Genomic DNA, 12,214 nt, shown 5'->3' with positions numbered 1-12,214 from the left:
CTACTTGCTTCGCATTGCATTACTGGGTGAACTTGTGAAGAACTAAGAAAACTGTCAATTTTTCTATTCAAAAGTTCTACCTGATTAGAGAGCATGGTGACCAAATCGACGTTAAAAACGCCAGTTATTTTCGTTGGCTTTGTCCTCATGACTTGCCACTGATAATTATTCAGTGACATCTCTTCTATAAATTCCTAAGCATCCTTAGGTGTCATATTATTGATAGTTCCGCCAGTGGCTGCGTCAATCATCTGTCAAGTCGAAGGATTCAGGCCATTGTGAAACGTTTGAACCTGTAGCCAGAGTGGTAACCCATGGTGAGGGCACCTTCTCAACAGATCCTTGTGTCTCTCCCATGCATCGTAAAGTGTTTCTAAATTCATCTGCACAAAAGAAGAGATATCATTATGTAATTTGGCTGTTTTAGCTGGCTAAAAATATTTTAATAAAAACTTTTTAGTCATTTGTTCCCAAGTAGTGATTGACCTTCGTGGTAACGAGTTCAACCATTGTTTAGCCTTATTCCTCAATGAAAAGGGAAACAACCGAAGGCGAATGGCATCATCAAAAACACCATTAATTTTAAAAGTGTCGCAAAACTTTAAGAAATTTTCCAAGTGAGCGTTAGGATCCTCGTCCTACAAACCATCAAACTGAACAAACTGTTGGATCATTTGAATGGTGTTAGGTTTCAGTTCAAAATTATTTGCAGCAACAGCAGGCCTAATTATGCTCAATTTAGTTCCTGTTAAAGAAGGTTTAGCATAATCATACATAGTAAATGGAGCAGGATTCTAATTAGCAGCAATTACAAGAGGTATCGGATTTTCTTGGTTTTCAGCCATCTCCTCGGTTGTGGTTGAAGTATCGTCCTCTTGCTCTTCCTCTGTGTATCGTAAGCTTCGCCTTATTTCTCTTCAGTTTCTGAGAACTGTGCTATCAATCTCACTATCAAGCAGTAATGGTCCCGACGGGTTTCTTCTAGTCATACACTATAAAAACCTGCCAGGAACGAATAAAAGACAAGTTAGAAAAGAAAATAAAAATTTAAATTGCAAATAAAGTATAATGGCTAAAGTAATAAAAATCGAGTGTTCCTTATATCCTAGCTCCCCGGTAACGACACCAAAAACTTGATACGTGATATTGGCGACAGGTTTTAAAAATTTATAATTAATCGTTCTTAAAACTAACTATTATCACGATGAAGACAAGTGTACCTATCGAACAGTAGTATAGCTTTAGGAAGACCGGATTGTCGAACCCAAATGAACCAAGAGTACTAATAATTACTTTCTTTTCATTATCTAGTCTAAAAATTAAGGGATTTGTTTATCTAAACTAATTAACTAAACTAAGACTGCACAGAGAGAAATTGGGGAAAAGCTTTTGCGAAAATTTTATTGATTAAGACAATACCCAAGGAAAAATCCACCTAGACTTCACTTGTTATTTAACTCTGAATCAGATGATTTATTCATTTGACTTGATCCGCGAAAATCCCTAAGTTATATTTCTCTCTTGAGACTAATAACGTCTAACCCTAGGTTGATTTAATTGAAATCTCCTTCTAATTAACACCCTAGTGTTGCATTAACTCGATCTATGGATCCCCTTATTAGGTTTGACTCTAATCCAGCAAAATCTTTTCACCCTCTGTCTAGGCGTGCAATCAACTCCACTTAATTACGACAAATTTACTCTTAGACAGTGTCTTTTCCTCCTCTGAATAAGAGCGTTAACTTGAATCAATATCTTGGAATATTAAAACAAGAATTAAGAACACATAATTAAGAACAAGTCAAATATTTATCATACAATTTAGATAATAATAACAAGATCTGTCTTAGGTTTCATTCCCTTTAGGTATTTAGGAGGTTTAGTTCATAATTAAAAAAGAAAACATCTCAGAAGAATAATGAATACCAAACATAAAGAGAAACCAAAACCCCTGAATGGAAATTGAAGGGAGATCTTCAGTCTTGACGATGAATCCAGCTTCTGAGATAGACCAATCGGCTTCTCTTGAGTAATTCATTGTTTCCTACTCTATGTCTCTTCTCTAAGCGTCTTCTCCAGTGTTTAAATAAGCTTTAGAATGCTTAAGAGCCCTCAAAAGTGGCCTTTTCTGAATAGGGCTGTACTTGGGCTCGGCAGGGACACGACCGTGTACGATTACTCCAGCCCGTAGTCAAGGCTGTTGAACAGGAACGGACGTGTAGTCTACCCGTGTAAGTCATTATTTCTTCCTGCCAAATGGACACGGCTGTGTGACACGTCCGTGTGAGGAAGTCCAGGCCATGTTGATTTCCCACGTTGGTACATTTTCTCTGTTTTCAGCCCATTTCTCGTTCTTTTTACTCTCCTATGCTTACCTAAGTATAAAACATGAAATTAAAGGATTAAGAGCATCGAATTCACCAAATCTAAGGAGAAACCATCTATAAATGTGCTAAACATGGGATAAAAATATCTATAAATTATGATTTATCAAGTTTCCCCAAGACCAAGTTGTTTAAACATCAATATGGCATCAAATTAATGCTAGCGCCTATATCAGCTAGTGCTCTATCAACATTCAAACTACCAATTAAGCAGGGAATAGTAAAACTTCCTCATAAAGCTCCACTGTAGATAAGTCTTCAAATTTCCTTTTGTTTGTTAGAAGTTCCTTTAAAAATTTAGCATATGTAGGCATCTGTGATATAGCTTCAACAAAAGGCAAGTTAATATGCAGTTGTTTGAAAAGTTCAAGAAATTTATCGAATTGTGCATCGATGCGGTCTTTCTTCAACTTTGTTGGATATGAGATTGGTGGTTTATATTCCTTTGGCATTCGATTGTTTTCGGGTTTTACTTCCTTTCATTCGTTTTTGTCAGCTTCTTGTGGTGACTTCTTTTCAGATTCAGCTAATGCTTTCCCACTCCTTAATGTAACTGCTTTCACATGGTCTTTTGGATTGGGTTCAATATTATTAGGTAGACTTCCGAGTGGTCTTTCTAAAATCCATTTAGGAAGCTGCCCTATCTTAATTTCAAGCCCTGGGATTGACGCTTGCTAATTCTAAAGTACTGTCTCAGTATTTTGAAAATGAGTTTCTGACACCGAGATGAATTTTGTTAGCATCTCCTCAAGGTTCGACTTTTTCTCTTATTGGTAAGGTGGTTGTTGGAAGCCTGGATATGGTGGTGGTCTCTGATTTCCTTGGCCTCCCCATGAAAAATTTGGGTGGTTCCTCCAACTTGTATTGTAAGTGTTACTATAAGGATTATTTTGAGATCGAGGATTTTTACACATGTAATTTAACTGCTCGTTCTCCATGTTATGGTCATAGGGTAGGTATTCCGAATTGCTTGATCCACCTCCACTTGCTTCGCACTACATTACTGGGTGAACCTGTGAAGAACCAAGAAAATAGTCAATTTTTCTATTCAAAAGTTCTACCTGATTAGAGAGCATGGTGACTGAATCAATGTTAAGAACGTCGGGTGTTTTCGTTGGCTTTGTTCTCATGACTTGCCACTGATAATTATTCAGTGACATCTCTTCTATAAATTCATAAGCATCCTCAGGTGTCTTATTATTGATAGTTCCACCAGCATTTGCGTCAATCATCTGTCTAGTCGAAGGATTCAGGCCATTGTGAAACATTTGAACCTGTAACCAGAGTGGTAACCCATGGTGAGGGCACCTTCTCAGGAGATCCTTGTATCTCTCCCATGCATCGTAGAGTGTTTCTAAATCCATCTTCACAAAAGAAGAGATATCATTACGTAATTTAGTCGTTTTAGTTGGCAAAAAATATTTTAATAAAAATTTTTCGGTCATTTGTTGCCAAGTAGTGATTGACCCTTGTAGTAACGAGTTCAACCACTGTTTAGCTTTGTTCCTCAATGAAAAAGGGAATAACCAAAAGCAAATGGCATCATCACAAACACCAATAATTTTAAAAGTGTCATAAAGTTCCAGAAAATTTTCCAAGTGAGCGTTGGGATCCTCGTCCTGCAAACCATCAAACTGAACAAATTGCTGTATCATTTGAATTGTGTTAGGTTTCAGTGCAAAATTATTTGCAGTGACAGTAGGCCAAACTATGCTTGATTCAGTTCCTGTTAAAGAAGGTTTAGCATAATCATACATAGTACGCAGAGCAGGATTCTAAATAGCAGCAATCATAGGAGGTAGCAGATTTTCCTAGTTTTTAGCCATCTCCTCGGTTGTGCTTGATGTATCGTCCTCTTGCTCTTCCACTGTGTATCTTAAGCTTCCCCTTATTTATCTTTGGTTTTTGCGAACTGTGCGATCAATCTCACTATCAAACAGAAATGGTCCTGACGAGTTTCTTCTAGTCACACACTATAAAAACCTGCTAGGAGTGAAGAAAAGAAAAATTAGAAAATAAAATAAAATTTTAAACTAAAAATAAAGTAAAATGGCTAAAGTAATAAAAATCGGGCGTTCCTAATATCTTAGTTCCCCTGCAAAGGCCCCAAAAACTTGATACTTTATATTGGTGACAGGTTTTAAAAATTTATAATTAATCGTTCTTGAAACTAACTATTATCACGATGAAGGCAAGTGTACCTATAGAACAGTAGTATAGCTTTAGCAAGACCGGATTGTCAAACCCAAAGGAACCAAGAGTACTAGTAATTGCTTTCCTTTTATTATCTAGCCTAAAAATTAAGGGATTTGTTTATCAAAACTAATTGACTAAACTAAGGGTACACAGAGAGAAAATTTGGAAAAACTTTTAAGAACACTAATTGATTAAGACAATAACCAAGGAAAAATCCACCTAGACTTCACTTGTTATTTGACTTTGAATCAGACGATTTATTCATTTGACTTGATCTATAGAAATCCCTAAGTTATATTATTTTCTCTCTCGAGACTAATAACGTCTAACCCTGGGTTGATTTAATTGAAATCTCTTTCTAATTAACAACCTAGTGTTGCATTAACTCGATTTATGGATCCCCTTATTAGGTTTCACCCTAATCTGGCAAAATCTTTTCACCCTATCTCTAGGCATGCAATCAACTCCACTTAATTACGGTAAATTTACTCTTAGACAGGGTCTTTTCCTCCTCTGAATAAGAGCATTAACTTGAATCAATATCTTGGAATATTAAAACAAGAATTAAGAACAAGTCAAATATTTATCATACAATTCAGATAATAATAACAAGATCTGTCTTAGGTTTCATTCCCCTTAGGTATTTAGGAGGTTTAGTTCATAATTATAAAAGAAAACATCTCAGAAGAATAATGAATACAAAACATAAAGAAAACCCAAACCCCTGAATGGAAATTGAAGGGAGATCTTCAGTCTTGACGATGGATCTGGCTTCTGAGATGGACTAATCGGCTTCCCTTGAGTAATTCCTTGCTTCCTACTCTACGTCTCTTCTCTAAGTGCCTCCTCTGGTGTTTAAATAGGCTTTAGAATGCCTAAGAGCCCTCAAAAATGGCCTTTTATGAATAGGGCTATACTTGGGCTTGGCAGGGACACGACCATGTGCGATTACTCCAGCCTGTGGTCAAGGCTGTTGAACAGGTATGGGCGTGTAGTCTACCTGTGTAAGTTGTGCTTCGATCCTGTCAAATGGACACGACCGTGTGACACGCCTATGTGAGGAAGTCCAGGCCGTGTTGATTTCCCACGTGGGTCTATTTTCTCCGTTTTCGGCCCGTTTCTCGCTCTTTTTACTCTCCTATGCTCTCCTAAGTATAAAACATGAAATTAAAGGATTAAGAGCATCGAAATCACCAAATCTAAGGAGAAACCATCCATAAATTTGCTAAGCATGAGATAAAAATATGTATAAATTATGGTTTATAAAGGTTCCCCGAGACCAAGTTGTTTAAACATTTTATATGGCATCAAATTAATGCTAGCCCCTAAATCAGCTAGTGCTTTATCAACATTCAAACTACCAATTAAGCAAGGGATAGTAAAACTTCCTGGATCTTTTAGTTTGGTTGGTAGTTTATTCTGAAGTATGGCCGAGCATTCCGCATTTAAGCTCCACTGTAGATAGGTCTTCAAATTTCCTTTTGTTTGTTAGAAGCTCCTTTAAAAATTTGGCATATGTAGGCATCTGTGATATAGCTTCAACAAAAGGTAAGTTAATATGTAGTTGTTTGAAAAGTTCAAGAAATTTATCGAATTGTACATCGATGCGGTCTTTCTTCAACTTTGTTGGATATGGGATTGGTGGTTTATATTCCTTTGGCGTTGGATTGTTTTCGGGTTTTACTTCCTCTCCTTCGTTTCTGTCAGCTTCTTGTGGTGACTTCTTTTCAGATTCAGCTAACGCTTTCTCGCTCCTTAGTGTAAATGCTTTCACATGCTCTTTTGGATTGGGTTCGGTGTTATTAGGTAGACTTTCGAGTGGTCTTTCTGAAATCAATTTAGCAAGTTGCCCTATCTTAATTTCAAGCCCTTGGATCGAGGCTTGCTAATTCTTATGCACTTTCTCAGTATTCTGAAAATGAGTTTCTGACATCGAGGTGAATTTTGTTAGCATCTCCTCAAGGTTCGGCTTTTTCTCTTGTTGGTATAGTGGTTGTTGAAAGCCTAGAGGTGGTGGTGGTCTCTGATTTCCTTGGCCTCCCCATGAAAAATTTGGGTGGTTCCTTCAACCTGTATTGTAAATGTTACTATAAGGATTATTTTGAGATCAAGGATTATTACACATGAAATTTAACTGCTTGTTCTCCCTGTTGTGGCCATAGGGTGGGTATTCTGAATTGCTTGATCCACCTCCACTTGTTTAACACTGCATTACTGGGTGAACCTGTGAAGAACTAAGAAAATAATCAATTTTTCTATTCAAAAGTTCTACCTGATTAGAGAGCATGGTGATTGAATCGATGTTAAGAATTTCGGCTGTTTTCCTTGGCTTTGTTCTCATGACTTGCCACTGATAATTATTTAGTGACATCTCTTCTATAAATTCATAAGCATCCTCAGGTGTCTTATTATTGATAGTTCCACCAGCAGCTGCATCAATCATCTGTCTAGTCGAAGGATTCAGGCCAGTGTGAAACATTTGAACTTGTAGCCAAAGTGGTAACCCATGGTGAAGGCACCTTCTCAACAGATCCTTGTATCTCTCCAATGCATCGTAGAGTGCTTCTAAATCCATCTGCATAAAAGAAGAGATATCATTACGTAATTTAGTCGTTTTAGCCGGTGAAAAGTATTTTAATAAAAAATTTTCAGTTATTTGTTCCCAAGTAGTGATTGACACTCGTGGTAACGAGTTCAACCACTGTTTAGCTTTGTTCCTCAATGAACAAGGGAATAACCGAAGGTGAATGGCATCATTAGAAATGCCATTAATTTAAAAGTGTCACAATGTTCCAGAAAATTTGCCAAGTGAGCATTGGGATCCTCGTCCTGCAAACCATCAAACTGAACAAATTGTTGTATCATTTGAATTGTGTTAGGTTTCAGTGAAAAATTATTTGCAGCGACAGCAGGCCTAACTATGCTTGATTCAGTTCCTGTTAAAGAAGGTTTAGCATAATCATACATAGTACGCGGAGAAGGATTCTTAATAGAAGCAATCGCAAGAAGTAGTGGATTTTCTTGGTTTTCAGCCATCTCCTCGATTGTGCTTGATGTATCGTCCTCTTGCTCTTCCTCTGTGTATCGTAAGCTTCGCCTTATTTCTCTTAAGTTTCTGCGAACTGTGCGATCAATCTCACTATCAAACAGAAATGGTCCTGACGGGTTTCTTCTAGTCCCACACTATAAAAACCTATCATGAGCGAGTTAAAGAAAAATTAGGAAAAAAATAAAAATTTAAATTGAAAATAAAGTAAAATGGATAAATGAATAAAAATCGAGTGTTCCTAATATCTTAGTTCCCCTACAACGGCGCCAAAAACTTGATACTTGATATTGGCGACAGGTTTTAAAAATTTATAATTAATCGTTCCTAAAACTAACTATTATCATGATGAAGGCAAGTGTACCTATCGAACAGTAGTATAGCTTTAGCAAGACTAGATTGTCGAACCCAAAGGAACCAAGAGTACTAGTAATTTCTTTCTTTTTATTATCTAGCCTAAAAATTAAGGGATTTTTTTATCTAAACTAATTGACTAAACTAGGGGTGCATAGAGAGAAAATTTGGAAACCCTTTTAAGAAAACTAATTGATTAAGACAATACCTAAGGAAAAATCCACCTAGACTTCACTTGTTATTTGACTCTGAATTAGACAATTTATTCATTTGACTTGGTCCATAGAAATCCCTAAGTTATATTATTTTCTCTCTCGAGACTAATAACGTCTAACCCTAGGTTGATTAATTGAAATCTCTTTCTAATTAACACCCTAGTGTTGCATTAACTCGATCTAAGGACTCCCTTATTAGGTGTCACCATAATCTGGCAAAATCTTGTCACCTTATCTCTAGGCGTGCAATCAACTCTGCTTAATTACGACAAATTTACTCTTAGGTAGGGACTTTTGCTCCTTTGAATAAGCGAATTAACTTGAATCAATATCCTGGAATATTAAAATAAGAATTAGGAACATATAGCTAAGAACAAGTCAAATATTTATCATACAATTCAGATAATAATAACAAGATCCATCTTAGGTTTCATTCCCCTTAGGTATTTAGGGGTTTTAGTTCATAATTATGAAAGAAAACATCTCAAAAGAATGAAGATAAGAAAACATAAAGAAAACCCAAAACTCCTGAAGGAAATTGAAGGGAGATCTTCAGTCTTGACGATGAGTTCGGCTTCTGAGGTGAATCAATCGGCTTTCCTTGAGTAATTCCTTGCCTCCTACTCCGTGTGTTCCCTCCTAAGTACCTCTTCAGGTGTTTAAATAGGCTTTAGAATTCCTAAGAGCCCTCAAAAGTGGCCTTTTTTGAATAGGACTATACTTGGGCTCGACAGGGACACACTCGTGTACGATTGCTTCGGACCGTGGTCAAGCCTGTTAAATAGGCAGGGCATATGGTCTATCCGTGTAAGTCGTGCTTCAATCTTACCAAATGGACACGGCTGTGTGGCTTACCTGTGTGAGGAAGTCCAGGCCGTGTTGATTTCCCATGTGAGTCCATTTTCTCCGTGTTCGGCCCGTTTCTCGCTCTTTTTACTCTCCTAAGCTCACCTAAGTATAAAACAAGAAATTAAAGGATTAGGATCACCGAATTCACCAAATCTAAGGATAATTCATTCAAAAATATGCTCAGCATGAGGTAAAAAATATGTATAAATTATGGTTTATCAACATTCAAAAACTCTTTGGCAATTCTGACATCTCCCACAGAAGGACCTTTAGAATTGGAAATACTAACATATGCTAGGAACGCCTCGCAACCTTTGTGAACCAGCTTCTTGGCCTTTAACGCAGAAATCTCATTAGAAAAATAATCTCTTCGATTTCCCTATCACTTTCACCTCCTCATCCTCTGTAGACTTCAACACCATACGCTTAGCAGCACAATCCAATATCGCACGATGTTTCACTAGCCAATCCATGCCCAATATAATATCAAATTCCCTAAATAGCAGTTCCATCAAATCTTCCAAAAAAACCACCTTTTGGACTTCTAAGGGCACATATCTGAAAAACTGACTCACCCCAACCAATTGTCCCAGTGGACTCAACACAGTCATTTCACTAACTGTATTTTTAGACTGAATACCCAACGTCTCAGACACAGTGCACGCAACATACAAGTGTTTAGGCCTAATATCAATTAAAGCAGTGTATGGTAAATTATAAATTAGGAACGAACCAGTTATGACGTCAGGGGCATCCCCATCCTCTCGGTGACGAGCAGCATAGACCAAGGCTGGCTGTCTCGCCTCAGCGTTTCCAGCACCTCTGCCTGGTGCTTCATGACCCCGACCAAACCCGTTTCCACCTCTGGCCTGACCTTGGCCTCTCGGTGGTTGCTGAACACGACCCTGCCCTGCAACTTACATTTGAGTAAACCTCTGAGTACAATTCTTAACCTGATGATCCATAGACCCACATCTAAAGCAATCCCCAGTTCGTTTCCAACACTTACCCTGGTGAGCTCTCCCATAATCGGCACAAGGCTGCGGTCTTGCAACAATACCAGGAACCACTCAAACTGGCCCATCAAACTTGGTCCTTTTCATAGGCCTTCTAGAAGAACCTGAGGGTCGAAAATCCCTTTTATTTTTGGCTCTATCTTTCTCGCAGTTTCGGCGCTCAGAGCGCTTCACTTCCACAGCAATTTTTTCTTTTTCCAAAAGGGCAGCAAAGTCTCGCTAACTCATCCCAAAGGCTATCCTCAAATCGCACACAATATTCATATTCAGTTGTGACTATCCCGCGTGCCTACCAACTCAACCATAAAAACTCTGCCTTGTACTCCGCCCCGATTTTATACCCCTGTGCCAAATTCAGAAATTCCTTCCTTTGGGTGTCTACATAAATTGTGCCCATATAATTCCCTGAAAAGGCTACTTTGAAGAAATCCCATGTCAAACGGTCAGCTTGCGTACATTTTCTCACAGTGAGCCACCACTGGTAGGCCTCATCACCCAGTAAAGATGCTGCCCCTTTTAATTTTTGCTCTGAAGTACTGTCAAGGTCATCCATTACTCACTCGGTAGCCTCTAACCAATATTCTGCCACATTCAAGGCTACACCCGAAACACCCCTGAAGATTTTCGTTCCATTAGATCGGAGTCACCTCGAAATTGACCCCCAGCCTACAGATCCAATACTTGCTCCTGCAACTCTTTCAAGAACTCGTAGCATTGCTTGAGATAAAGCATCATCCCCAGCTGCTCGGTCATGAGACCTTGACTTAGTTACTGGCGAGGCTGGTGCCTCCCTAGCTGGCATGTGGCCCGGTGCTGAAGACCCAGCTCTAGCACTTCCTCGGCCTCTACTGCAGCCTCGTGTAACCCTTTCACGAGTACCTCTTGTGCTCATATTGATAGTGAATTGTCTATTTTAAAGTCTTATGAATCAGTTTATAATTTTAATAATTATTAACAATAAGTTATGAACATTAGCAATTAGAGTTTGTTTTTGCAGAACAAAATCTTCTACAGTTGTCAGTCTTCTATAATCTCAGTCTACTCTATCTACAGAGTTTCAGTGTAATTCTAATACTTATGGTAGTCTTCAGTAATACATTTAAGTTCATAACAATAATCAGTGTAAAAAAACTTACCGATTTGGTGCCGGAGACTCAGTATGCAACATTACCAACCACAACATTTAACATTCAAATCCACAAAAACCAATTCCACAGCCGAGTTTTGTAACCTGGATCTGATACTACTAAATGTAACACCCCAAACCCGGCCTAGACACTACAGACGAATCTGGTGTGTTGCATCAAAGCATCGTTCAAAAATCGAGTTTTCAGTAAAAGTTTATTTCTAAAAGTAAAACCTTTTGTACGGGGTTAGCAAATTATCTCGTCACATACGTTTGCTAAAAATATTTTCCTTTGGGATATTAATTCAACTTAAATTGCGGAAGCTCTTTTGAAAACTTTGATGTTTAAAGCTCGCGTTCTTTAGAAAACAGTGAGTAGTTTGAAAACTTGAGTTTTCCTAGACTAGCAGTTTAATATAAGAAATCAAAAGCCCATTAAAAGTTAAAAACCCCAAATGGCCTTATTACATAACTAAAACCCAAATATGAAATCTTAAATAAATTGAGTTATTAACAACCAATCTGCGGACGTGTGGCCACCACCGAGTCCCTCGCGGCTCCAAATCGTCTAAGGATGGGGATTACCTACACAGTTAAAAGAAGGGTGAGTTTACAAAAACTCAGTGTGTAATCCCCTATCGGTCAACAAGAATAAAGTGCATACAAGAATGATGCAGGCCCGAGCCCTATTCATTAACAGTATAGTTTAGGCCTAAGCCATATACAATAACAGTGTGGGCTTATGCCCAAAACAGTATAATCATAATACAGGTATGCAACCCAACCCAATCCATCCTACTCACCACCTGTACCAACCAACTCACCATGTGGGGATTAAATTGACCCACCCAGCCAACTCAACAATATCGTAGCGTAGCTGCTAATAATAACGCAGCAAAGCTGCTAATAGTAACATAGAAAAGTTGCTAATAGTAATACAGCAAAGCTGCTAATAGTGGTAAACGTGGCGTAGCCACTAATATCAGAATACGTGGCAAAGCCACCAGAACAGTACTTCCTCCAAATCA

The 12,214-nt window shown here is 38.1% G+C and overlaps 3 non-coding genes across 3 annotated transcripts; all 3 read left to right on the top strand.

Moving 5' to 3' along the window:
• Nucleotides 1-309: 309 nt before the first annotated feature.
• Nucleotides 310-415, top strand: LOC128283168 (small nucleolar RNA R71). Its single transcript, XR_008273510.1, has one exon. It is a non-coding gene; the product is annotated as a small nucleolar RNA R71 (small nucleolar RNA).
• Nucleotides 416-3,674: 3,259 nt separating this feature from the next.
• Nucleotides 3,675-3,781, top strand: LOC128283276 (small nucleolar RNA R71). Its single transcript, XR_008273618.1, has one exon. It is a non-coding gene; the product is annotated as a small nucleolar RNA R71 (small nucleolar RNA).
• Nucleotides 3,782-7,081: 3,300 nt separating this feature from the next.
• LOC128282755 (small nucleolar RNA R71) lies at nucleotides 7,082-7,188 on the top strand. The gene has a single exon (XR_008273109.1). It is a non-coding gene; the product is annotated as a small nucleolar RNA R71 (small nucleolar RNA).
• Nucleotides 7,189-12,214: the final 5,026 nt, after the last annotated feature.

The sequence above is a fragment of the Gossypium arboreum genome, chromosome 10 (assembly GCF_025698485.1).
Source record: "Gossypium arboreum isolate Shixiya-1 chromosome 10, ASM2569848v2, whole genome shotgun sequence".
Lineage (NCBI taxonomy): Eukaryota > Viridiplantae > Streptophyta > Magnoliopsida > Malvales > Malvaceae > Gossypium > Gossypium arboreum.
The sequence above is the reverse complement of the archived record's forward strand: the minus strand, read 5'-3'. Positions and strand labels throughout refer to the sequence as shown.